The sequence below is a fragment of the Cryptomeria japonica genome, chromosome 10, assembly GCF_030272615.1.
Source record: "Cryptomeria japonica chromosome 10, Sugi_1.0, whole genome shotgun sequence".
In the NCBI taxonomy this organism is placed as follows: Eukaryota; Viridiplantae; Streptophyta; class Pinopsida; order Cupressales; family Cupressaceae; genus Cryptomeria; species Cryptomeria japonica.
Window position 1 is genome coordinate 678016816 of NC_081414.1, and position 27989 is coordinate 678044804.

Here is a 27989-nt window from a genome sequence, read left to right on the forward strand (position 1 = left end):
ATAATGAAATGATGCTAACTATGAAAGAGATAGCATTTGTGTTTATGTTGATGAAATGATGATATGAAGTTGTGTTCGATATGATGAAATGCAATGAATCAAATGGTTTATGTAAATGTGTATAGATGGTTAAAAATAAATATAAGATGAATAAAGAAATGTAAAGTACAAATATTCATGTGATTATTTCTAAATGAAGGCACATATAAAATGTATAAACAAATGTTTATGATTCTAAATGATTTAAAATGGGACTAAGTGAAATGATAATGCAACTAAGGGGGTAATGAATAACTGCACCTTAATACAATTAAAAGGATAATGAATGCATCTGGATGAATCCTAAATGAAATCTTTTTAAGATGAAATAAATGAGTATAAAAATATACTGGATGGATAGATGAATGCACTTAACCAAATGGGTAGATAAATAATTGCATGCAACTAATGGAATCTAGATGAATGTATTGTAAACAAACTAAAATGATGATGAATGATTTTGAATGATTTTAAGGTTACTAATCTAAGTACATGATAATGAATGTAACTAAATGATATTTAAATGCACTTTAATGAATAACTAAAATGAAATGAACCTTAATGTAAGTAAATGATAATGAACTAGATGCATGTAAACACAATTAAATGTAATGAAATGATGATGCCATGTGTTTATGATAGATGAATGCAAGGTTGGTGAGAATTTGCATGATGCACTGATGATGTATTAGAGAAATCCATCGTGATTGTATCAAAGACCAATTTATGATTAAATAACCTCTCATATTTTAACTTGTTCACACTTGCCTACAAAACCATACATATGAATAATGAATGGATGGGTGATATGCAATGGAATACAATATAAACACATGAAATGAAATGATGATCCATAGTGCTTTTATTTTTCATCATTGAGCAATGGTAGTATCAATATTGGATGAGGCAATAGGAACCAAGTTTGGAGCATTGTACCTGCAAGAAAGCAACATAAATAAATAAATAAAGAATATGGACCCTCCATAATGGTTCATGCTCATATGGTTGAGGTATACAATATAGTCAGCAAGCCATAGTGATCCATTAATGTATTTTGCATAAGATCACGTAACTTAGTGAACTTCCCACGTAGACACCATTAGTACATGCCTCAGAAATTCATTGGAATAATTCACAGAAGATACACAAACAATGCTTAGGAACCATCCTAGGTACTCTAATCACTTGTGGATATCCTGGAGTAGTGGCGGAACCTGATATAAATGAATAAATAATTAACAAACCAACCAAGTACTTGATAGCTTAAACAAAATTTTCTTGTCAAAGAAAAAATGTCATCTTGTCTTTGTTTTGGTAAGGAAGGATGCATCCGTGTTAAGACAATTGTGTGTCAATGTTGATTGTTTGCTTGGTTTAAGTAACTCAACATGTTTGCTTGGTGTCTGTCTGCAATTGTGTATGTACAAAGGATTTTATACGTTGCCATGTTTTTGGTTGATTTATTGATGTTTTAAGATATTTTTAGAATTTTTGTGAGTGTTTTTCGAATGTTTTTGGAATTTATGAGACAATGTTGAGTGAAGAACTCAAAGAATCACAAGTAATGTAGAAATACACTTCCATCAATAGGTTAAGGGCATTGCCCCCAGTTTTAGACATGACTTATGAAAAAATGAGATGCAAGACGTAGGAAGTACTAGCCTTGATTGCAGATCAATAACAAGCCATGGTTTGACTAATGGATGAGTGGATGCAATGAATGTGATCACAGCAAGTCTGAAAGATAATGGAGACATATCCTTTACGAGTGGTGCCTATTTTCTAGGTTTTCACCATCGCACTTACCCAAGGTGCCACCGGAGTGGTTGTTCACCATTTGAATGTATGATTTTTCTTTACTATTTTGATTTTTTTGTATTTTCTTCAAGACATTTATCTAAATGTTTTTGGTGTTTTTCTGATATGTATGGGCGCCTGATGCTCTGTACAGCTTATGTATGAAACCATTTGAGGTGCATAGTGTTGATCGGATCTACGAGTGGTTCTCCTTCTGAAGTAGCCAACTGATATGCCCCAAACCCAAATATAGGAGTGATAACATATGGACCCAGCTAGTTTGATTCAAACTTTCCCTGATGTTCTCTATTTGGTTGGTTATGAGGATTCTCTCTGAGAACAAGATCACCTACCTCAAATGTACAAGGTCTAACTTGATGATTATAGCTTCTGCTCATGCACTGTTGATAGGCCTTGAGGTGGTTGTATGCAGCTTGTCATCTTTCATCAAGTAGTTCCAAGTCTTGAAGATGGGAGAATCAGTATGCTTCATCATCTATCATATTATGCAAGGAAACCCGTAGAGATGGTATCTGGACCTCAATAGGAAGGATGGCTTTTACACCATAGACCAGTGAGTAGGGAGTTGCACCTATAGGGGTTCAAATGCTAGTTTGATATGCCCATAGTGCCAGATTTAATTGAACATGCTAATCATGGCCGACATCATTGACTGTCTTCTTGAGAATTCTTAATATGTTCTTGTTCGATGCTTTGGCCTGACCATTTCCTTGTGGGTAATAGGGAGTGGAAAAGCAGTGTTGGATGTGAAATTTCTCACAGAGCTCACAGACATCCTGATTTTTGAAAGGAAGGTCGTTATTTGTGATGATGGACATGGGTACACCATACTAGCAGATGATGTAATTAAGGATGAATGAGGTGATCTGCTTGCTGGTGACTTGGGTAAGTGGAACAACTTTGATCCACTTTGTGAAGTATTTGGTGGCGGTATTAATGAATTTGTGGTCGTTGGATGAAGATGGGTGAATTTTACCCACAAGGTCCAGTCCCCATTGACAAAAGGGCCATGGTGGTGTGATTGGTTGCAATTCCTATGCTGGTGCATGTATCAGGTCTCCATGAACTTGGCATTTCTTGCATTTTCTAACCAAATAGTATCCAGCGCACATGATCTTCTTTGCTAAGGAAGGACCACTTGAGTGAGTCCCACAAATTCCTTCATGTACCTCTTCCAAGTCCTTTGTTATCTCATCTTGTTCCAGACATCGAAGGAGAGTACAATAAAGACTAGGTTGGTATAGGGTTTCAACAATGACGGTATATCGAGCAGTTTGGTGAATGAAGGTTTTGCATTGGTTATTCAATTGGTTAGGAGGAAGTGTGTGATCATAAAGGTAGGTGTAGAATTAATCGTACCATGGGGATTCAAAACCGACAAGGGGACATATCATCTTGGATTCAGGGATATCATAAGCAGGAATCCAAAGTTGTTCTACCAAGAACTCATAGTGTGTTGAATTCTGTGGAAGATCTAGGAGAGATGCAATCGTAGCCATGGCATCGGCAGCTTGATTTTGATCTCTAGGTATCTGCTCAAAGGTGATATTTGTAATTGATGCCTTGAAAGTATCCACCATTTGCTTATATGGCATAAGCTTATCGTCCTTGGTCTGATATTCATTTGTGACTTGTCGGATGACCAATTGGGAGGTGCCATATACTTGTAGCTCTTTTAACTTCTATTGTATGACTAGTTGGAGTCTTGTGATCAAGGCCTCATACTCATCTATGTTGTTTGTGTATGAAAAAATTAGCCTATAAGACTTCGGAATGTTTTCACCTTGAGGTGTGATAAACAGAATGCCTAGCCCCGAGCCATGCCTAGTATATGAACCATCAAAGTATAGTTTCCATGGTTGTGCTATTGTGATCATGAATATCTCTTCATCTAGAAAATTGGAAATGAGAAGATGATCTCCTATGAGAGGTGCATCGGCCAATTGATTTGCAATAACTTGGCCCTTGATAGCCTTACAGTCCACATACTTGATGTCAAATTCACTTAGAATCATCACCCATTTGGCCAAGAAGCCTCTCAATGCTGCTTTGTTGAGTAAGTACTTTAGTGGATCAATCTTTGCAATGAGTTGTACTTTATGTGTTAATAGGTAGTGCCTCAGTTTAGTGCTTGCCAAGATTACTGCTAGGCAAGCTCGCTCAATTGGTGTGTAATTGAGTTCATAGCCAACCAGTGTACAAGAGATGTAATATACAACACACTCTTTCCCTTTAGAATTATGTTGTTCCAGTAGTACGCTCAATGCCATATTTGTTGCTGAAATATAGAGCAATAGAGGTCTACTTGGATCTGGTGGGATTAGTAATGGTGTATTCATGAGATAGTCCTTAAGCATCTGGAATGATTGTTGGCATCTGGAATCCCATTGAAAGTGGATTTTTTGTGTAACAGGTGTGTAAAGGGGTGACACTTATCTACCAGTTGTGCAATGAATCTTCAGATGGATTATAGCCGCCCTTGTAGTGTCCTTAGCTAACTAATGTTCTATGGAGGTGGCATGTCCATGATTTCTTTGACCTTTTCTAGGTCAACCTTAATGCCTTTTCTTGAGACAATGTATTCTAGAAGCTTCCTTGAGGTTACTCCAAAGACACATTTCTTTGGGCTGAGTCAAACATGATATTGTTCCAGTCTGTTAAATATTTTCTCTAATATTTCTAGATGACCTTCTCTTATTAATGATTTTGCTAGTAAGTCATAAACATAATCCTCCATTATGGTATGAATTATATCATGAAAGATGGTGGTCATTACTCTTTGATAGGTCACCTCGACATTCTTGAGACCAAAAGGCATTACATTCCAACAGTATGTTCCCCAGGGACATGTGAAGACTGTCTTATGTTGATCCTCTAGTGCGATCTTTATCTGGTTGTATCCTAAAAAGCCATCCATGAGAGAAAGCATGGCATGTGCTGATGTTAGGTCCACGATCATGTCAATGTTTGGTAGGGGGAATTCATCTCTACGACATGCCTTATTTAGATCTCTGAAGTCAGTATAGATACAGATGCCCCCATTTGGTTTTCTGACAAGTACAATGTTGGATATCCAATCTGCATAATCAATTGGTCTAATAAAACCAACATCCAGGACTTTCTTAAGTTCTTCTTTGACTAGTACCACAATCTAAGGGTGCATCTTGCAAAGATTCTGTTTGACAGGCTTAGGTCCTTCTGCTAGAGTGAGGTGATGCATGACTAAATCAGGATCAAGACTAGGCATGTCTGCATATGACCATGCAAAGTTAATCTGAGGCTTTTGGAAGAATTGAACAAACTTAGGCTATTCCTCTGGAGTTAAAAGAGATACTAGATGTATGGGGTGAGGAGTTTTAGGAGTCCCCACATTGAATTATTTTGTTTCCTTGATAAGGATCATTGATCGTTCTTAATTTATACTAGAGGGGAGGATGTCAAACCTTTCATCCTCAGGCACCTCAGAGAGGTTTTCACCCTTGGATACGCTCTTTCTTTTTACTTTTTTGGGATCAAACAGTGCCACAATGTGGTTTCACTGGAAGATCCATGTTTTATTGTTATATTTTTATAGCTAAAAGGTTTGGAATCTGCCCCAAAGTATGTTGTGCTATTAAGTTCAATGGCGAATCCAGCTTTGTGATTCTCGCTTGGTATGTTATCCTGTAGTTCCAAAAAGTCAATGATCACCTCATCATTTTGGAATTGGTCAAGGCATGGGGGATTAGGTTGGTTCCATTCGATGAGTTTGGGATGGATAATGGGCATTACCTCATCGATCAGGTTAAATTCATAAGATGTGTCAATGAGGGTTAAGACGTTGTGGTGAAGGTCATTGAAGGTACTCTCCCTGTTAGAATCAGGTGTAGGATGTGACGTAGGGTCTATGGAATGTGTTTCCAGTTCAAGGACCCAAGATGTTTTAATTTGTGCTTCTCTGTAAATAGGGATTTCCTTGCGAGGTGGAGGTAGTGATGCGTCTTCCTCATCTAAAGTATTGAGCTAGACAAAATCAAATTCCCACTCATGTGAGCCAGTCTCTGAGTCACTTTCCAATATCCAATTACTATACCAAACTGGGATATCCTTTGAGTTAAACACTGCAGGTGTGATCAGTTGATGTACCTTTGGAAATGGAATGGTTGGTACTACAGGAAGGATTATTGGTATCAGTAAAATCTGATACTAGGAGTATCAGCTTTGTTGAATCTGCTGCTTCTAATGGAATTGTCAGTGTTGTCGATACTACTGGGGTTTCTAATACTACTAATGGTGCTATTGATGCAGTTGTTGTTGCTGATGGGGTTGTTGGTTTGATTGGTGGGATGATTGGTGTTGTGGATGATATTGCTAGGATTTTTAGCCTTATTAGGGCAGTTGGTATGGTTCTTGGTGTTGCTGATATAAGCAAAGGTGACCTCTTTAGATTATTAGGCTGATATAGAGGTTTTATAGGTTTCCCTTTGAATCTGAGCTTAGGAAGAGTCTCCTTGTGAAAGCCTAATCCAGTGTTATCTTTAGGCTTTAATTCAGGCTGTAACAACTCATGTCATCCTTACTTGCAAGGTCCTAAAGCACTCTGACCATCATAGCCCATTCTTTTCATAATGAGAAGGCCTTTGCCATATTGATCTATGGGAAGCTTATCTTGTGGGATTTCCGTGGTGATAGGATCTTTATAGATCCATTCTGCTAAGTCCTCATCTCTGGTCTCCTCTTCCTGACTCTTTCCAAGGATAAAAGGTGCCAAAGTGCATGATGTCTTGACTAGTGGTGCTTGAAGTAACCTTTGAGGTTTACCATGAGTTCTAGGGGAAGTGGGTAGTTTCCCAACACAAAAGAGTTGACTTAGATTGTACTCCCCAGGACCTTCCTCTGCCATTTTCATCTTTAGCTTCTCTTGCTTGGGTATAGTGGTGTTTGAACTAGAAAGAGAGGCTAGACTTACATATGATGTGGATGGGATAACTTCTCTATTGTTGGGAAGGGTAATCTTTGGCTGATGGTTGATATTGTTACAATATGCAAATGGATTCACATCACCTAGGATTGTAATTTCTACACCATTATGAGGGAACTTGATACACTGGTGATAGGTGGATGGAATAGCTTGCATGGCGTGTATCCAAGGTCTTCCTAACAATAAATTATATGGCAAAGGAAGGTCCAGAACCTTACATATGGTGTGCTTCACCACTAGGCCCACTCGAATTGGTAACACAACTGCTCCTTTTGAAGAACGGTTTGCATCATCAAAGGCTTTTATAGTTATCTTTTTGCGGGGATCCACTGATTCAACTGCATATCCCAATGTTGTAAAAAATTGTAATGTACAAATATTTAGGCCTGCTCCATTATTGATCAAGACTCGCTGGATCCTATGTTGGTTGATAAATCCTTCAATATGGAGTGATGTGTTATGAGGTTGCTGGAAGGATGTATTGTAACTTTCAGAGAAAGTGAGACATGGTGATGACCTCAAACTACCAACCATAGCTTGAAATTGATTTGTATCTAGATTGGTAGGGACTAACACTTCTTGGAGAGCTTGATACAAGATTGTTTTATGAGACGGGGATAGGCGCAAAAGCTCTAAGATGGATATAAGTGCGGGCGTTTTATCTAATTATTCCACAAGGTTATATTGCTTTGGGATGGATATGGTGCCTTGTGAAGCTGCCTTAATGGTGATCTTGCTATGATGCGTAACAACATTGTAGGTAGGGCTTGGATCTTTGATGGTAATGGTTGCAATTTGTTCATCGACATCATATAGGTGATTCATAGTGTAATTATAAGTGGCTCGCATATAATCATTGGTATCTGTGTTTCATCCTGAAGTGGAAGGACCCCTTTCATCTTGTGATGGAAGTGGATTATTGAACATGAGATGATCATTATTTGAGGTTTTTGGGTCATGTCCTTCAATTTCAATCTCTCCCTGGTCAATAAGATCATGAACACGATCTTTCAATCTATGACAATTACTTGTTTTATGCCCTTTCCCTTGATGGAATTCGCAATGTTCATTATCCCTCCACCATGGAGGTTTGACCTAAGGTTCATAATTAGATGTCTTTGGTAAGGTCACTAGATTTGAGGAGACCAATTGACATAACACTGTTTCAATAGGTTCCCCTAAGGGAGTGTATGTGCGTTTTGGTTTATAATTTTGCTGTCATTGTCTTGGTTCCTCTTGCAGTACATTGCATCCTTGATTTGGTGGGGAGTAACCGTGTTTTTCTTAGGAGGGGGGTTTTTCCCCACAAATCGGACCACAAGTTGTGCACTCTTGATAGTCCTTGCATCTACAACCCCATCATTGACGATTTTTTTGTTTTTATTCCAGAATTTGGGTTTATCACTGTTGAAGCACGGGCGAGGGACATCTTTTGGTTCATTTTATATCTTGATAAGCCCTTTTTTGGTGAGGGCCCACTCACATTTTAATCCCTGAGTAATCATGTCATTAAAAGACTCTGTGCCTTTCATGTCTAAATGGAATTCCATTTCTTCGTTCAATTTGGAAATAAATATTTCCACTACCTCTTGCTTAAGTAACTAAAGAGAACGTCTGCTAGACATTTGTCGCCATCATTGTAGGAAATCTGAAAATAGCTCCCCTGGTTTTTGCTTGGTGTTACACAGATCTGCCATGGTGACATTGCACTCTATGTTATGTGAATAATATGTAATGAATTTTTGGACCAGTTCTTCGAATGTCCTAATGTTGCCTGTTAGTCGGGAAAACCATTGCATGGTTGTCCCTCCCAAACTCCGAGGAAAGAGACACATTAGATATGTGTCTTCATATGCCACTTCTAGGCAAGTGGAGTGAAATTCCTTGACATTATCTCGAGGGTCTCCTTTTCCCTGATACTTTTTGAACTTAGGTGTTTCAAACCCTCATGGAAAAGGTGGCATATGTAGATTCCTATTGAAGGGATAGGGACAAATATCATTAAGTAAAAACTGGGTAGTTTTCACACCAGTATGAAGTTGTTGGGATAGATTCTCGACTTGTTGCCTCAACATGTCAATGTCATTAGGAGGAGGTAGGGGATTTACTTGATGAAGGTTATATCTAAAGTTATCTAGACCTCTTCCACCCTCATTACGAATCTGGTGTTTTGATGCTTGCCATAATTTTGTAGTATCAAAATCAGAGGGTAGTTTGGCTCCCTCTTGGGCAAGTCTTAAAAAGTGAGCATCAACATTGTTTGTGAGGATTTCATCAAAAAGTTGATTGAAGAGGGGGTTGTGTTGTGCCCTTTTGATTGCTTCAGGAGTGGGAGTATTGGGATTTTCATCATTTGTGTTTCCTCCAAGGGCTTCTTGGAACTCATTGAGATTTTTCTCCTCTTCCTCTTCGATTTCTTGTTGTCTAGTCCTTGATCTGGTTTGAGCCATTTTGTTTGAAAGTTTTTTTTGAATTTTGATGAAAATGATTATTAGTTGGTGATGGAATGTGAGATAAATGTTTGGTGAAGTGTTTTGCATATGGATTTCTAGCACTAAAGGTTTGATGTTACCAAATTCCTTCTATGAATTGCTTGTTGTGTTTGTTGACAATGCTTGATATGATAAGGTATAGAGAGGTTTGAGATGTGTTACAGACCAAGCTATCTATTAATGAGAGAATGCACTCATAGACTAGTTTTAACCTACGTAGAAATGCCTCTTAGGATGAGTTTATCCTAGATGTAGAGACACTCTAAGAAGTGACGTGTTGTTTTGATTCAAGCAATTACTAAAAAGGACTTAGGACAAGACCTCTTTATACTTCAAGAGTTTGAAATGGATTGATGATGTATGAATGTGAGAATGGATGGAATGTTTAAACTTCAATAAAAACTTTGTATTACAAATGGGACAAATTCTTCCTCTTCTCTTTTGGGGGTTGGTGGTTCTTCCCGAGCTATGTTATATGTGATGCAAATGTCTGGAAAGAAGGTAGGATTGATTTTGCCTACCTTGTTTGACTTGATCAAACTCGTTGGATTTTCCTTGAAGATATAGACACATGTGACATAAGAAGGCTCTATATGAGACAAAGATTTGTCTATTGAGATAGAAAAATTTCCTTCTTTGATGAAAGCCTTTGAGCTCAATGGTCTTTTTTTCAAATTGATATGTTGACGAAGATTCTTCCTTCTCAAAATGTGAAGGATGGTCATATAGTGTGATACTTTGTTTTTTATTGTTGCCAAATGTTGGTTTTGAAAATTTTGTGTTGGATGAATAATTGTTTTTGAATTGGTTTTGATTTTCTTTGACAATAAAAATAGAGCAAGCACACAAACACAATAATGTTGCCTCAAAAAGGCACAAATAAGTGTGGGTCTAAACCAACCCAATCTTTGAACTCTATGACCCTTTTTCCAAATGTTTTTGTGTATGTTTTTCCAAAAAGCCTTAAGTCGGATGAGTTTATCACTGGTCTTGATACAAAATGAAGACACTTCAAACACACTTTATCCCTAAGGTAAAATGGCCAGTTGCGATAATTTCAGCCCACATCTTGATATTTCTTCAACTTTGGTACTACATACCTTAAGAATCCCACCATAGTAGGTAAGGATGTAATATACTAAGTCTTGCACAAGCATAACAAATAGATGATCCCTATGATGGGAGAGTCACCAATTTTATCAAGCTACAAGTAGCCTTTCAAAAAGATATGTTTCTACTCAAGGAAGTATGTATGGTGAGCATCTTGGGAGAAAAACCATCTATGCTCTTGCACTGAATTTATCACAAATATTCTCAATTAATAGAATGAGTGGGTTTCTACATAAAAAGGTGTCTAGTAATTTTTGATGTTTTTGGACATAAGTTCATTCTACAGTGACTCACTTAAGAGCCTTGTAACTTGTGGTGGGGCCCATATGTCTTTTTGGCAAGTTACACTATAGGAATAGCTATACCCAAGGCTAGAGCTTTCGCTCACAGCTGATTTCTATAGCGGCTCGAAGGATTTACCACGTGAGGTTGTTCCTAAGAGTGATGTGTCTCTTGGTAGGCCTCTCTTAAAAGGATTAATATTTGAGTGTTACTAACATTTTTCTCTTGCACCTAGGACCACCAAATCCAAGGGAGAGGATAGTGTGTGTTAGAAGTAGGACCACTCGACAAACTTTTTGCACAAGTGTGACAATCACCAAAAACACTTGTTCTTTTTAACTGATTTTCATTGCAATGTGATCTAACTATTTGGAGATGTTGCTCCAACAATCATGGTGTTCTTTTTAACTTCAATAGCAAAATATTTTGTAAACTAGGAACTTGAAATCCTGGTCAACTCAATTGAAAATATGTCTTGCTTGAAGTAAAATCATTTTTGAACTTGAAGGAAAAATGGCTTGTTCTTTTTAGTTTGCCCAAAATGAAGTGTTGATTGTGAATTTCTTTAAGTTGATGCAAAAAAATAAAATTTGCTTTGTTGATTTTTAAGCACCAAAAATGAAGTTTGAAGTTGATTTTAAGCACCAAAATGAAGTTTTTTTTCTAACTTGCAAGAAAATAAAAGTTTGTCTTGTTGATTTTAAGTACCAAAAATGAAGTTTGAAGTTGATTTTAAGCACCAAAATGAAGTTTTGTTTCCTAACTTGCAAGAAAAGAAAAGTTTGTCTTATTGATTTTAAGCACCAAAAGTGAAGTTTCAAATTTGACTTTCACTTTAAGAAAAGAAAGTGAATTTATTTATCCTAACTTAAAAGACAAAGTTAGCAACATAAATTAATTGACTTCCTAAGCTTAATTTCTAAAATCCTAAAGAAAATGGGGTTAGTCCAAACCTGCACAAAAGATAATATGTTAGTAAAATCCGCATTTTTGGTGGGCTTCTACAAGCCTAATTTTTTTGGTTTTTGGTTACAAGGTATTTTTTTACAACACTCTGTTACAATAGCGCTACTCTGTGTGGAAACAAAATCACTATTTAACATGAAAGCGCTAAAAGAAGAACCAATAGTGCTAAAAGAACTCTGCTAGACAGAATTAATCCTATTGAAGAGAGAGTCAAAAGTGCTAAAACTAAGAATGATAGCGCTATTCAATGGTCAATAGGGATAAAAGACCAACAATAGTGCCAGTTGAGAGACAATAGCACTATTATTAGGAACAATAGCGCTAAAGTACCAACTTTCGAAGGCACTAGAGCATGAACAAAAGCGCTAAAGCGTGACTTGTGTGTCAATTCAAATCATGAAAAAAGTTAGTAGTTTTCAAAATGGTTGTTCTTGGATTCACGTCGGTTTCACCAAATCATTCTCTGCAAAAAAGGAGGATTGTTAGGATAAACAAACACAAACAACAAACAAGAAACCAATTGTTAGTGTTAGAAATCACAATTTAAACACTATCCTAAGCAAGCATATCAAGAGAGACACTACACATAAGATAGAAAGATTAATGAATCTAAGAAATGCAACAAGACATCTCCAAATGCCTTCCACCATTCTTGTAGATTCACCTCCCTAGTTCCTCTCCTCTCCAAGTTTCCAAATGAGCGTAGCTCTCAACAACTTTTTGCACTATGGATGTCTTATGGAGATTCAAGATTAAAAAATGTTTTAGAACATGCTATGCAAGTGTAAAAAAAAGCTAAATATGAGATATTATGAAATGAACTAAGATTAATTTTAGTCCAAAATGACAATATGAGTGATTATGCTAAAATACTTTCTAAAATTGACTATAGGTTAAATGCATACAAGTTTTCAAGATCTGGATTATGAAGAAATGAGCTCTATTTATAGGAAAAATGGAGCAATGGATGGCTGAGATTGAGTAATCTCAACAAGGGTCAGGATTGAAGGGCTTAGGATCCATGTGAGGACTTTAAATCCAATCCCAAGATGACAAATGTCAACATGAGATGGGTTGAGGGGAGATGAAAGAAGCATTAAATGCTTGACATGACCTGAGGGTTAACTTGGGAGGTAGGGTTAATGTTGAGTTGAGTGAATAAATTATTTATTCAAAGAATAATGCCTTTATCCAATGGATAAACTCTTGTGCAAGAGTTAGTGAGTATAACCATGGTCAAAGTAATAAATGCTTGAAGAGACCCATGGGTTGAATGAGGGTTGAGTTAGAGGTAAAGTCTCTAACCATGGGAGCAAGTGGATTTAACCATAAATGGTTATGTAAGAGCCATTAGTGGTTTGGAAGACTTTAGAGGTTAGCTTGTTGAACACATAACACATTAAATTCTTTTCAAAGACTTTGAAGGCTTTGAGAAGTGACTCCAAGATGCTTAGGAATGTGACAATATTTAGGGGATGGATTAGCCTAATTAGGAATGGTTAGAAAGTGATTAGAAGGATCTAGAAGGGGATTTAGGATTGCAAGTGGATTTGATGGGTGAGGGAAAATAGGATTTTAATTAAAATAAAATTAATTTATTCAACTTGTGGTTGCAACTTGCGTTTGTAGGAGAATGCAAGTGGGGGGGAGTTTAATGATTTAAATAAATGCTTTATTTATTTATTTAAAAGAGGAAAGGGGATTAAATTAAATAAATAGGATTTAGTCATTTAATTGATTGTGAATTTGGTTTAATGAATTAATTAAAATAAATTGAATAATTTATTTAATTAATAGGAGAATAATTTGAGGATGAATTAATTAAATGTTAATCTAATTAACTGTTGGCTAGTGGGTTATTAATCAAATAAATAGTAAATATTCATTTAATTAAAATGGACAGATTTATGTGACTACAATATCTATATATAATGATTTTTGTGTCAAATGTGTTCTTTTAATTACAAAACAATGTGTATATTGCTTTGATCAAAAGTAACAAATTTGGAAATGTGCATGTATGTCTAGTTTAATTCTTATGTGATTAATTACTCAATTCTCCATGATTAAATTGATACATGTGTGATTTAAGTAAACAACCAAGTGTTTAATTAAATACAACAAGTGATGATGTAGAAATGTGTTTATGTTAAACTACACAACTAATATGATCTAATTAAGGACTTAATTAAACACAACATGATGCATCTTAACTCAAACACATAAAGAAAATTGGATGATAAGCTAGCATAACAAAATGTAAATTCCTAAAACTTTACATAATGAATTCAAGACAATCAAAACTTAAGAGATGTTTGTCAAGAACGAAACAATATAGATTAAATACCAATAATTTAATACTGCATTCTTTAATGAAGACATGCTAACACATCATACAATCAAGAGAAAGAAAAGAAGAGAAAAGTATTTCTAAGCATAATATCTACAAAGATGCATAACATTTATGGGTTCCTTAAGAGGAGTATCTTCCATATCCACTATTTTATAAGTACCTCATCTGTAGACATTAGTGATGATATATGGTCCAAGCCAATTTAGGCTAAACTTCCCTTTTTCTTCAAGTAAATCATTCACTTTGTGTTGATTCTCATAGAGCACTAAATCACCAATAGAGAAGAAACATTGAATAACTTTGTCATTATAACTTCATTGCAAGGACTTATGATATGATTTAATATGCTCAAGAGTGTTAATGTGTTGTTCATCAAGAATCTCAAGTTATTGAAGGTGTTGTTCTTGATAAGAGTCGTCATTGACTATCCCTTTAAGACAAATTCTCAAAGAGGGAATCTCTAACTCTAAAGGTATAATGTCATTATCACCATAATAAGATTATAAGGAGTAGTACCCGTGGCTATGTGAAAAATTGTTCGATAGGCCCAAAGAGCATAGGTCAACTGAGTATTCCAATCCTTACCATGCTTGTTTATAGTCTTACAAAGAATTTGTTCAATAATCCTATTAGAAGCTTCGACTTGACCATTAGATTAAGGATAATAAGGTGTAGAAAAATGATGTTGAATATGATATTTCTTGAGAAATTTCTTCACATATTTATTCTTTAATGAGGTACGACTGTTACAAATTAAATTGAAGGTATATCAAATCAAGAAATAATATTTTCTAAGAAGAATTGATAGATTACTTCAGCAGTAGTGGATCAAAGAGGAACTGCTTCTACCCACTTCGTAAAATAATATGTAGTGGTAATGATGAAAGTATGTCCTTGAGATGAAGGAGGGGAAATTTTACCAATGAGATCCAAGCCCCATAAGGAAAAGGGTCAAGAGGCCACTTGTGACCTAGGTTCTTGTGTAGGAGTATGGATTAGAGTGTTATGTTGCTAACATTGATGACACTTTTTAACAAACACAAATGAATCCTTTTCCACATGGTTTGCCAATAATATCCCATTTAGAGAAACCTTTGAACAAAATATTTACCACCAAAAAATCCCCTTGCAAGCATGTTGAAATCATCACTGTTGTTACACCAAAAGATCGAGCTGTCAATGAACAGGAGAGCGGCCAGAGACAAGGATCCATAGGAGGCAGGAGGAAGCCATACCACAAATCCTAAGGAGATGTTGAATGACTAACCAACAATCCCCCCTTACCACTGACTGGGGTTTCACGAACTTCTTTTAAGGAGACCATAGGGTGACCTCCTGGGATTCAAACTTGTAACCCAACACTTTGATACCAATTGTTGGAATCACTACTGCCATTACACCAAAATCTTGAGCTATCAGTAAATGAGAGAGCGGTCAAAGACAAGGATCCACAGGAGGTGGGAGGAAGCCATGTTGGGAATCCTAAGGAGGTGTTGATTGGCTGGCTAACAAAGAACCTGAATGTGCCTCCTCGAGAGCAATTGAGATCTCTTCTATAAAGAATATTAGAAAGAATAATGTATCTCAATGCTAACTTATGAATCCTAGCTTTATAAATTTTACTTTTAGAATCTGGAAATGTACTATCGGTCAAATATCATAAGATATGTGAGTATGATTCATCGTAATCTATAACATAGTAATAAGCCATGTCACTAGGATTACCAGTAATAGCTAGGGAAGAAAAATTGTGAATAGTAAAATTTAGGTCTACCAAAGGATTTTCAAGAGATATGAGAAAAGAAACACATTCCATAACATCTGGATGTCAATAATCCTTTCAAGGGATAGGCTCTATGATGTAAGAGGTAAACCTTTCTAACAATGATAAGGCTAAGTCATAGTATTGTGATAATTCGTCTTGTTTAGCCTGATAAGTACATGTAACTTGTCTTATAATCAAATGTGAATCACCATAGATATGTAAATATTGAATATTCAGAGATAAAGCCACTCTAAGACCAACAATAAGGGCTTCATACTCAATGATGTTGTCAGTGAAAATGAAATTCAAATGATAAGATAAAGGGATAGGTTTTTCAGAAGGAGATATTAAAATAAAACTAGCTCTTGACCCTATCCAGCACTTAGATCCATCAAAATATAATTCCCAAGTTTATTAACATAAATAGGAAGAAAAAATTCATCAGGAAAAGATTCTTTATTAGGTAATGTGAGGGGTGAAGGCACATCAACTAAATGGTCGATCAGTGCTTGTCCTTTAATTGCCTTTTGAGGGACAAATTTAAGGTCAAATTTGGTCATCATAACCCATTTCGCTAGACATATTAAGAGATTAGTTTTAGAAAATAGATATTTTAGGGGATCTAATTTGATAATAACATGAATCTCAACATTCAAAAGATAATGTCTCAATTCCTAAGTTGCGAAAAAAGAGCAAGACATTTTCTTTCTATCGCAGTATATTGGACCTCATAATCGTGTAGAGTGCGGCTTATATAATAGACCAGACATTCTTTACCATCACTATTATGTTGTGGCAATAAATCCATGAGAGGATGCAAAGAAGAAACTATGTATATAAGAAAGGGTTGAGCCATAGGAATGGGAAGTTTCAAGATAGGAGGATTAGCCAAATAAGTTTTCAAATTCTCAAAGGCTCGTTGACAATCCTTATTCCATTAAAAAGTGACATTTTTCTTAAGCAATTGAGTAAAGGGGAAAGTTTGATCTGCAAGTTGTGAAAGAAACCTATGAATGACTTGAATTTTTTCTTGCAAACTTCTTAATTGAGAGATGTTTCAAGGAGGTGACATGTTAACTATCGCATATATTTTCTTTATATCCACCTCCATACCATAATGCGAGACTATAAAACCTAATATGTTTCCACTATCCACACCAAAAACACATTTTTGGGGGTTCAAGTGCATGTTGTATTTATGAATTCTTACAAAGACTTGATGAAGGATCTTAACATGTTCTTGAAAAAGTATAGACTTAGCTAAGATGTCATCAATGCAATCTTCTAAGGTTTTATGCATGTAGTCATGAAAAATGAGAGTGATAGCATGTTGATAGGTAGTGTCTGCATTCTTCAACCCAACAAAACATGCCCCAAGGAGTTGTAAAAGTAGTTTTGAATTGATCTTTGAGGGTTGATGAAAATTTTATTGTCTCGAGAAACCATCTATAGAGGATTAAAGAGCATGACTAGAAGTAGAATCTACTATCATATCAATATTTGGGATTGAAAAATTGTCTTTCAAAGAAGCCTTATTGAAATATCAAAAGTTGGTACACATCCTAATTTCATTATTAGGTTTGGCAATAGCTATAATATTGGATATCTAAGGGGAATAATCAATAGGGCGAATAAATCTTGCATCTAAAATCTTTTCAATTTTATCCTTGACAAGCAAGGCTATTTTGGGATTCATCTTTCTAATTTTATGCTTCATAGGCTTAGCATTAGGAATTAGGACAATATTGTGATTGACAATTTTTGGATCAATGGCATGCATGTTAGAAGAAATCTAGGCAAAGATTTTGGGAAATTCATGTAGTAATTCAGAGTATTTTTTTCATTCTTCATCGATTAAACATTTCTAAATCTTTATGATATTTTCTTCATTACTAGGATCCATACTAACAACAATGGTATCACTTATAAGAAGGTTACTTTATTAGGGAACATCCATTGGTTGAGGGAATTCCTTAATCATCTCATCATTATGTTTAGTTAATTCATCATCTTCCTCAAAGTATGCTTCCGCATTAAAACAATAGGGAAATACATGATTATGGTGATATCAAGGAAGGCTATCATAGGCTCCTAAAAACTCAGCAAGGGAATCATCAGTAGAGAAAAAATCCAAGGAAGGTGACTAAGAACCAAAATCAATGTATTCAGAATGTTTTAATGAAAGAGAATTGGGAGAAGAGAAAATGACATTGACATTAAGGGATGGTCTCTTAGAAGCATTGATGGGTTTGAAGGGATTATATCCAAGTCCAAAAGATGCTTCATGAGAATTATTTTGTAAAGGAACTGGTGTCAGAAAAGTTTGCACCCTTGTTGAACACTCGTGCTCAACACCTTATGAAACATAAAAAAAACATCCAAGTGTGGGACCTTGCACAATGCGAGGTTGAATCTCTAGAGGAGACTAGCTTCATTATCAATCTAAGTATAGTGTCAAACCAACCCAACACCTATAAAACCTATTATAATGATCTAAGAAGGGAAAAGGGGAAAATGAATTCTAAAAGAGAAAATAAGGCGATGCACTTATATTGAAATGATACTTCTCCCTACCTATGAGTACACATAACATCAATGAAGAAACCCCAAAGAACACATAGTTTTCTATTCTTAATCAACTCCTAATACTTATATTAGATTAGAGCTTAATGAAGACCCAAGAGGGACTAAAACATCCATATATAGTTCCTATAAGAAGATTTAATACAACTTTCAAATTAGACAAAAGTAATAAGAAAATAAATTCATAACAAATACAAAGCAAATCTGCACAAGTTAAATGAACTTGGAAAGAGGTAAAATAGGAATTTTCTATTGATGCAAAGGCCAGGTAAATTTATAGTTGCAGAAAAATAGAATTTTGTAAGAGAAAAAGGGAGAAGATCCTCCAAAGAGGTTACAAAATTTCCTTTATAGATCAGGTGTAACTCAGATAGAACAATGGGTTCAAAAACTCTAACTAGCTAGGGTTAGGTTACAAAATGAGAGGAGAGAAAGATCAGATAGATGATCTGATGTTTCGATGTTTGAAGATATCTCCCCAACTAGAAAAGAGAAACAATATTTGAAAATAGGGATATCCCTGCATTGAAGGTACTTGAATGCTATCTATCGGCCCCCAAAGTCAATTATCTTTAATAAATGAGCATGGCCAGCTGAGATAAATGTTCTTAGATCATATCAAATTAATGGAGATTGTCCCTCGAGCCTTTGGAAGTGGTTGGAGATGGATTGGATCTGATTTGGGCCACCGACGAGTCAGAAATTGATTTTCGTCCATTAAGTCGACAATCACCCTACACAACTATTTGAATTTTAATTTCCACCTCTAGTTTGAATTTGAGCCACTGGATCCTCCTAATCATGCATGGATGGATGGCTGGGATCACATCATGAGGCCCTCGAAAGTCCCCTAAAAGAAATTAAAATAGGGCCATCAATCTCCCCCTTAAGTGAAATCAGATGACCAAGATTAACAACTTAAAACAAATGGCCCCATGAACTCCATGACGGTTTCACAGCCTAAGATAACCTCCTTTATCATGAAAAAATGAAAATCTCTTATTTGGCCAACACCTATCGCAATATCACAAAGTTCAAGTGGTGGTTATCCATAACCGTTGTGACCCTCTGATATGCATATTCACTTTACATACTGCTTACCATCGTTGTTTCGCAATCCTAACTAGGTGGTTAACCTTAACCGCTATGAAACAACTAACTATCCTTCCTCTTTATACTTCTTTGTGTTTTCTAAAGGGAAGGAGACTGTCAAGACCAAACCATAGTAAAAGTTATCCTCAGGCCCACCATCAGCAACACAATACCCCCTAGAGCACCTAACTTTCTTTTGAACATGTCACGATAATGCGATGAAGCATTAGTGGCCACTGCTATATTGCCAAGGGAAAACCATTGCAGGCTCTAGCCACTACGATATAGCAGTAAACAAAAAATTCACTATAGTATTGTAGGGGGGACCCAAAGGTAAATCCAAACCACCGTGATATTGCAATAAGCAAAACAAAACCTCCTGCTAGTCGATAAGGATAAAAGGGGCTGAACTTGGGATAAAAAGGGGATCCTTCAACCAGTAAACCTTTAGTGAAATAACTACCCTTTGTAGTCAATGATAAAAAAGAACAAGGCCAAGAAAGTGTTTAAGAAGGAAAAGCCTTAGGATTTAACAGGCTTTTAGCCATTGAAGATTTCTTAGATCGGTTATCTACATGGCTAAAGTTGACATGAAAATGGTCAACATTTATACCAACTCAAAGGGATGGTAAGCTTGCTTGGCACATGATTAGTAGCCTGGGGGATCCATTGGGCATAGAGTCTAGATTGAAAAAAAATGAAGATAAGCCTTTGCCCCCTTCAATTTGCAAAAAATCAAAATTCTCACCATTCTAGAGATGAATAGATTGTGCACATGCACTTTTTGGAAAGTTGGAAGCAAACTAATATTTAAAAGAGCCAAAAAATCACCTCAAGAGTAAGCCTTGAGGTGGATTTCATTGACTACAATAGGAAGGGCTTCACCTTTAAGCTTGGATAGGTGAAAAGAATTTGCCTCCTTGTAGCTAGTGATGACATATGGGATGCTCCAAATTGCGTCAAATTTGGAGTGCCTGCCTAGTTTAGCTTGGTTCACATCCCAATTTAGGACAAGGTCGCCAACCTTGAAGTTCCTTAAAGTGTCTCCTTTGTAAAAAAACTTATTTACCTGCCCTTGATGGAAATTGAGGGTTTGCATAGCCCTATTTCTGATTTGTTCCAACTCCTTTAACTCTACATATCTGACTGTCATGGAATCATTCTCCAGGAGCTCTAGCTTGTGGGCTAAAACAAGAGAGGGTAATTCAATAGATAAGGGAAGCCTTTCTTCCCCTCCATATACCAGCATAAAAGGTGAATTACCAACTACTCTCTTAGGTGTAATTCTGTCAGCCCATAGGGTTGTCCCTAACTTTGAAAGCTAAGACCTTTGATTAACATATAAAGTCCTCTTGATGATTATGATAGGGTTCTTATTTCAGGACTCAACTAGGCCATCATTAGACAGTTCAAATAACAGGAAGACAACTAAGAGGGGGTGTGAATCAATTGTCATAGATTACCAAAACCCAAAACATTAATACCTGAATAGTAGTTAAACCAATTAAGCAGAAACAATAATTACAGAATAAATACTATCCACATGACACCAATATTTATACGTGGAAACCTGGTAAAGGGAAAAACCATGGTGGGAAGCCTACCCATAGTCACATAATACTTCTATAGTAAGTATGTGAATTACAATTGAGGGGCCTACACTTGGAGGAAGGCCATCAGTCTAGAGCACACTGCTCATCACAAAAGGAGGCTCACTGACTACATAGAAATCTAGACTACAATCTGAAGCAAAAGATAGCATCTCCTATGCCTAAGTATAGTTCTGGTTAAACTCAATATCAGAGGACTAAATCCTCTTACATAAACCCATTTCGATATCCAATGATTGACCAAATCCTTTTCCTGAATGATATTACATTATTCGCACATTACATCCCTTTCCATAACCACTATCTCTACCATATCTAGATCTACAATGAGATCTTACATCTATATATACAAACTGTAGACCATAAACAATTAGGTCGGCCACCAGACAATAAACCAATGACATAATTACAAACCATGTCAGCCTTAAACCAAAAAAATAATATCCAACACATAAGACATCCTAGAAACACATCGAGAGGTCCAATCTAGATGTTACATTAAGCCGATCCATAACCTAAATCAATCGGGACCCAGTATAGGTCTACATGCTAAAGAAATGATCTCCATGCACCAAGTCTCAAACATGATCACCATCAACATCTTGAAACTCCACCAAAATTTTCACCAACACCACTTATCCAATTCATCAAATATCTTCATCAAAAGCTCTACCAGTGAAACCAGAAACCAAGCTTCTAAGAAAACAAGATAGCATCTAATCACCAAACTAAAACCAACTGAATGAATATGAACATGAGTATAATGAATAAGCCAATTCCATAACCAAATCATATTGAAGACTTCCAGATCATGCTGGGTCCAATTTAACCATAAACCACTCAACCTACCGGGACCAAAAAGATGTTGGTAAAGCATCCAAACAGCTAGTGTTGGCATCAATGATAAAACATCAATGCAACACATAATCAGTTCCACCAAATGGCCAACAATCTCCCCCTTTGGTATTGATGGCAACACTAGATGTGAAAAACATCTAAGTACCAAGAAATGCCAAACAAGTCTCCCCCAACGGAAGACAACCAACAATCTCCTACTCAAAGATATAGAAATGAACTTTTGAAACAAAGACCAAACCCCCCCTATGAATAATATCTTTGTAAAGCTCTGAAATATACATATATCTCTCACCCTAATGTATGCAACTCCTAAGTTTTCTTTTTCACATCAATATCTCTCCCCCTTTGACATCAATGCCAGAAATCTGACAAAAATATCAAAGCAAAAACATAAACCACTGAATAAAAAAGATGACTACTCCCCCTGAGCAGTAGCATACCCACATTAATATCGGAATGAAAAGTATCTCTGATAATGCATACCGGACTGATGTCAAACTGCATCAATCAAGTCTCCATCGGAGGGGCAAAAACCCCCGAATGTATCTCTTAGGTACTCAAATGATTCTCTGGGCAAAGGTTTAGTGAAGATATCTACAATCTTCTCTTTATTGTTCACATAAATCAGTCTAACTTCATTTTCTTCCACCTTTTCCTTCAAAAAATTGTACTTGATAGATATGTGCTTTGTCTTAAAAATTAAATACTAGATTCTTTGATATATCAATAGCAGTAGAGTTATCACAATGAATAACTACTAGTCCATTACAATCCACCTTTATATCCTTCAACATTTGCTTCATCCATAAAACTTGTGTATGGTTAGTAGCAGCAACAACATACTCAGCTTCAGCAGTAGATAAAGAAGTACATGATTGTTTCTTGTTGATCCATGAAACCAAATTCTTTTGAAGAAAGAAAGCTCAACCAGAAGTAATTTCCCGGTCATCAACATCTCCAACCCAATCAACATTTGTATATGCACATAAAGTAAAGTTATCATCCTTAGGGTACCACAAACCATATTTTGATGTACCTTGCAAGTATCTGAATTTTTTTTTCACAACACTCATGATTTTCTCTAGGATCACTTTGAAATCTTGAAACAATACAAACAACATTCATAATGTTAGGCCTAGTTTGAGTTAATTAAAGTATACCTCCAATCATAGATTTGTATCTTGTAGGATTTACAGGTACAGAAACATCTTTTCTTCTTAATTTCTCATTTGTAACCATAGGAGTACTTACATGTTTAGAATCTCCTATACCAAATTTCTTAACCAATTCCTTAGAATACTTAGTTTGACAGATGAAAATACCTTTGTCAGTTTGAGTAATTTGGAAACCTAAGAAAAATTTCATCTCTCCAATCACAGACATTGCAAACTCATTCTCCACATTGCTAGAAAATTCCATGCATAACTTATCTTCACCTCCAAAAATAATGTCATCAACAAATACTTCAATAATCAATATATCATCATCAATGATCTTATAACATAAATTACTGTTAGCATTACCCTTAGTATAACCAAGCTTCAAAAGATATTTATCCAACCTTGCATACCAAGCTCTAGGTGCTTGTTTCAAACCATATAAAGTTTTCCTTAACCTGCAAACCATGTTTGTATCATCTGATAGTGAAAAATCATCAGGTTACTCAATATAAAATTCCTCATCAAGATCCCCATTCAAAAATGCACATTTAACATCCATCTGATAAACCTTGTAGTTTTTATAAGCAACATATGCACGAAATAATCTTACAACTTCAATCCTAGCTATAGGTGTAAAAGTCTCTCCATAATCAATTCCTTCCTTCTAAGAATATTCTTTGCAAACCAATCTAGCTTTATTCCTTATAACTTCACCATCCTCATTCAATTTATTCCTAAAAACCCATTTAGTTCCAATAACAGTCTTATTTTTAGGTTGGGGAGCCAAAGTCCATGTATTATTTTTCTCAATCTCATCTAATTCTTCTTCCATAGATTTTAACCAATATTCATCTTTACATGCCTCAATTATTGATACCGATTCAAATTGTGAAAATAAACATACCTCATTAGTTGCCAGTCTTCTTCTTGTCATTACTCCATTGTTCTTATTCCCAATGATTTGATCTTCTGAATGATTCAATCTCACATACCTAGGAGTCCTCTAACTCTCTGTTCCTCTTCTCGGTTCTTCAGTCACTGTAGAATTTTTTGATATTGTCAGAGTAACTAGTTCAACACTTTGTTCTAGTAAAGGTGCTACCAGTTCAGATATAATCATTTCCTCTATCAGCTCCTTCTCATAAACTCTTATTTGACTTTTTTTCAGCTCATCTACTTTGACATTAGTAGTCTCCACAATTCTCTGCAATCTCTTGTTATAAAATCTATATGCCTTGCTTTCATTAGAATAACCAAGAAATATGCCTTCATCACATCTAGGATCAAATTTACCAATGATATCATCTCTTCTAATATAATATTTACTGCCAAAGATTCTAAAATACTTAATTGTAGGTGTATTGCCAAACCATAATTCATAAGGTGTCTTACCGGTTTCTCCTTTGATATGTACATTTTTAAATGTATAAACCGATGTGCTCATTGCTTCTCTCCAACAGATATGAGGTAGACTAGATTCCATCATCATTGTTCTAGCAACATCCAAGATAATTGTGTTCTTCCTTCCCCAACTCCATTCTACTGAGGTGTCGGGGAGCAAAAAATTGTCTTCTTATACCATGCTTCTCACAAAAGTTATTAAACTTACCGGATATGAATTCTCCACCATGATCTGACCTCAAACATTTAATCTTCAATCTTGTCTCAGCTTCCACTTTAGCCTTAAATATTTTAAACTTTTCAAATGCCTCATATTTTTCCTTTAGAAAAGTAACCCACATCATTCTAGAATAATAATCAATGATTAGCATGAAATATCTATCACCTTGAAAAAATTTCTCTAGTAGGAACACACAAATAAATATGAATAAGATCAAGAACATCATTAGATTTATCTTGTATACTCCTAAAAGAGGTTCTGACCTATTTACCCATTTGACATTCTTTACATACCGGATTATAGGGCTTCATAATCTTAGGTATATCTCTAACTGCCTTAGCTGAACTGATCTTCACAATGTAATCAAAATTCATATGACACAACCTTTTATGCCATAGCCAACTCTCATCAATTTGCATAATCAAACATGTCTTCTCACTAGAGTTCAAATGAAATATGTTACCTTTTGTTTGTGTACCAGTTGCTATCTCCAAACTAGATCTGTTAATGATTTTGCATTTTCCATCCTTGAATTGTAATTGAAATCCCTTATCCACCAATTGTCCTACACTCAAAAGATTATGCCTTAAACCTTCAACATAATAAACATTGTCAGTATTGTTTTTACCATCCAATGATATTGTTCCTTTTCCTTTGATCATACATGCTTTGTCATCTCCAAATCTAACTAGACCGCTAGCGAATTCTTGCAAAGATAGAAACTTCCCTTTATCTCTAGTCATATGATGTGAACAACCACTGTCAATTACCCATTCATCCTTGTCTTCAATTTTAGTAGCAAGTGTTGTCTCTTCAGGTACATTTTCTTCCATTTCTGGAATATCTTCCTTGATAGTCAGGAACACCCATTCCTTCCCATTGCCAAAACCACTAGCAGAGTCTTCTACCAGTTCATCTTCAGAATCAGTAATGTCTTCCTCATCCTCTATGTAGCATGATTTGTCTCTATTTTTCCTGTACTTATACTTGTTCTAATATCCAGGGTTAGGTTTAAAAGATCTTCTAACTCTTTCTTTAAATCTTGAATTTCTTTCAGTACATCTAGATGCAAAATAACCAATCATATTACATGCAAAATATTTAAAAGGCACTTTTCCTTCATACTTACTTCCTATCGGTCCTTTGGGCACTCTTCTAGCAAATAGTGCTTCAAGTTGCTAAAATTCATCATCTTCTCTCTTCATATCTTCCAATTCCTTTTCATACAAATCTTTCCAATATTGCTTATCGGTTGCAGATGTAGATGCATGAAAAGCAGGTTCAGTCTTCACATCTCCAGAAGGTCCAAATTATTCAAGTTCAAAAGCAGATAGTTTCCCAACCAAAGTATCTTTGTTCACATATGTATTAGCCATTGTTCTCAACTTATTAATAGTAGTAGACTTCATTTTGTAAGTTGGTGGTAGGGCTCTCATGACTTTAGAAACAATTTCATCTTCACTCAGAGTTCCACCACAACATTCAATTCCCATAACAATCTCATTTGCCCTTTCCATGAATGCAGTAATCCTTTCATCTTCTTCCATCTTCAGGTTTTCATATCTCACTTGATAACCATCAGGTTTAGCAGTCTTCACTATAGGGTCACCTTCATTAAGAGTCTCCAACTTATCCCATATAGCCTTTCCAAATGATTTGTCAGTTAATCCCATTATTTTCTAATCAGAAAGGGCACACAAGAGGGCTTATCTTGCTCTAAAAACATTCTCAAGCCCTTATCCAGGTTTTCCAGAGGAGGATTGCTAGATTGCGGATTATAAGGTGTTACACCATTCTATGTGATCTCCCAAATCTCCTTGCCAAGACATCTCAGATGAGTATCCATCTGAATCTTCCATACTGTTTAATTTGTTCCATCAAGCCTAGGAATATCTCTCCCAAAGATAGCTCCAGATGAACTGGATGAACTTGAACTATTAGTCACCATAGGATCTTCCTCAAAATGTTAATCTTTCTACAGAGAGGACCAAAGCTCCGATATCAATTGTTAGACAGTTCAAATAATCTGAAGACAACTAAGGCGGGGGGGGGGGGGGGTGAATCAGTTGTCACAGATTACTGGAACCATTAGCAATTAAAACTTTAATACCAGAATATCAGTTAAACCAATTAAGCATTAACAATAATCACAGAATAAATACCATCCACATGACACCAAGATTTATAAGTGGAAACCCGCTAAAAGGAAAAACCATGGTGGGAAGCCTACCCATAGTCAGATAATACTTCTGTAGTAAGTATTTGAATTACATTTGAGGGGCCTACACTTGTAGGAAGGCCAATAGCCTAGACCACACTCCTCATCACAAAAGGAGCCTCACTGACTACATAGAAATCCAGACTACAATCTGGAGAAGTGTTGAACTGCAAAAGATAACATCTCCTATACCTGAGTATAGTTATGGTTAAGCTCAATACCAGAGGACTAAATCCTCTTACATAAACCCAATTCGATCTCCAATGATCAACCAAATCCTCTACTTGAATGATATTATATTATTTGCACATTACATCCCTTTTTATAACCACGATCTTTACCATATCTTGATCTACAATGAGATCTTACATCTATATATACAAACCCTCGACCATAAACAATTAGGTTGGCCACTAGACAATAAACCAATTACATAATTACAAACCATGTTGGCCTTAGACCAAACAAATAATATCCAACACATAAGACATCCTAGAAACACATCAAGAGGTCCAATCCACACGTTATATTAAGCCGGTCCATAACCTAAATCAACCGGGACCCATTACAGGCCCACACGCTAAAGCAATGATCTCCATGTGACAAGTCTCTAACATGATCACCATCAGCATCCTGAAACTCCATCAGAAGTTGCACCAACACCACTTATGCAATTCATCAAAGATCTTCATCAAAAGAACTTCCTGTGAAACCCTCACCAGAACCAAAAGCCAAGGTTCTAAGAAAATAGGATAGCATCTAATCATTAGACCAAAACCAAATGAATGAATATAAACATGAGTATCATGAATAAGCCAATTCCATAACCAAATCATATCGAAGCCTACCAAATTATGTCGGATCCAAATCAACCAAAAATCTCTCAACCTATCGAGACTAGAAGGGTGTAGGTAAAGCATCCAAACAACTAGTGTTGGCATCAATGACAAAACATCAATGCAACACATAATCAATTCCACCAAATGGCCAACTGCCATTCCATTGGAGGTAATAGTTTGATGATGCCTTCAAATATACATCATGCTGAACTACCCATAAACT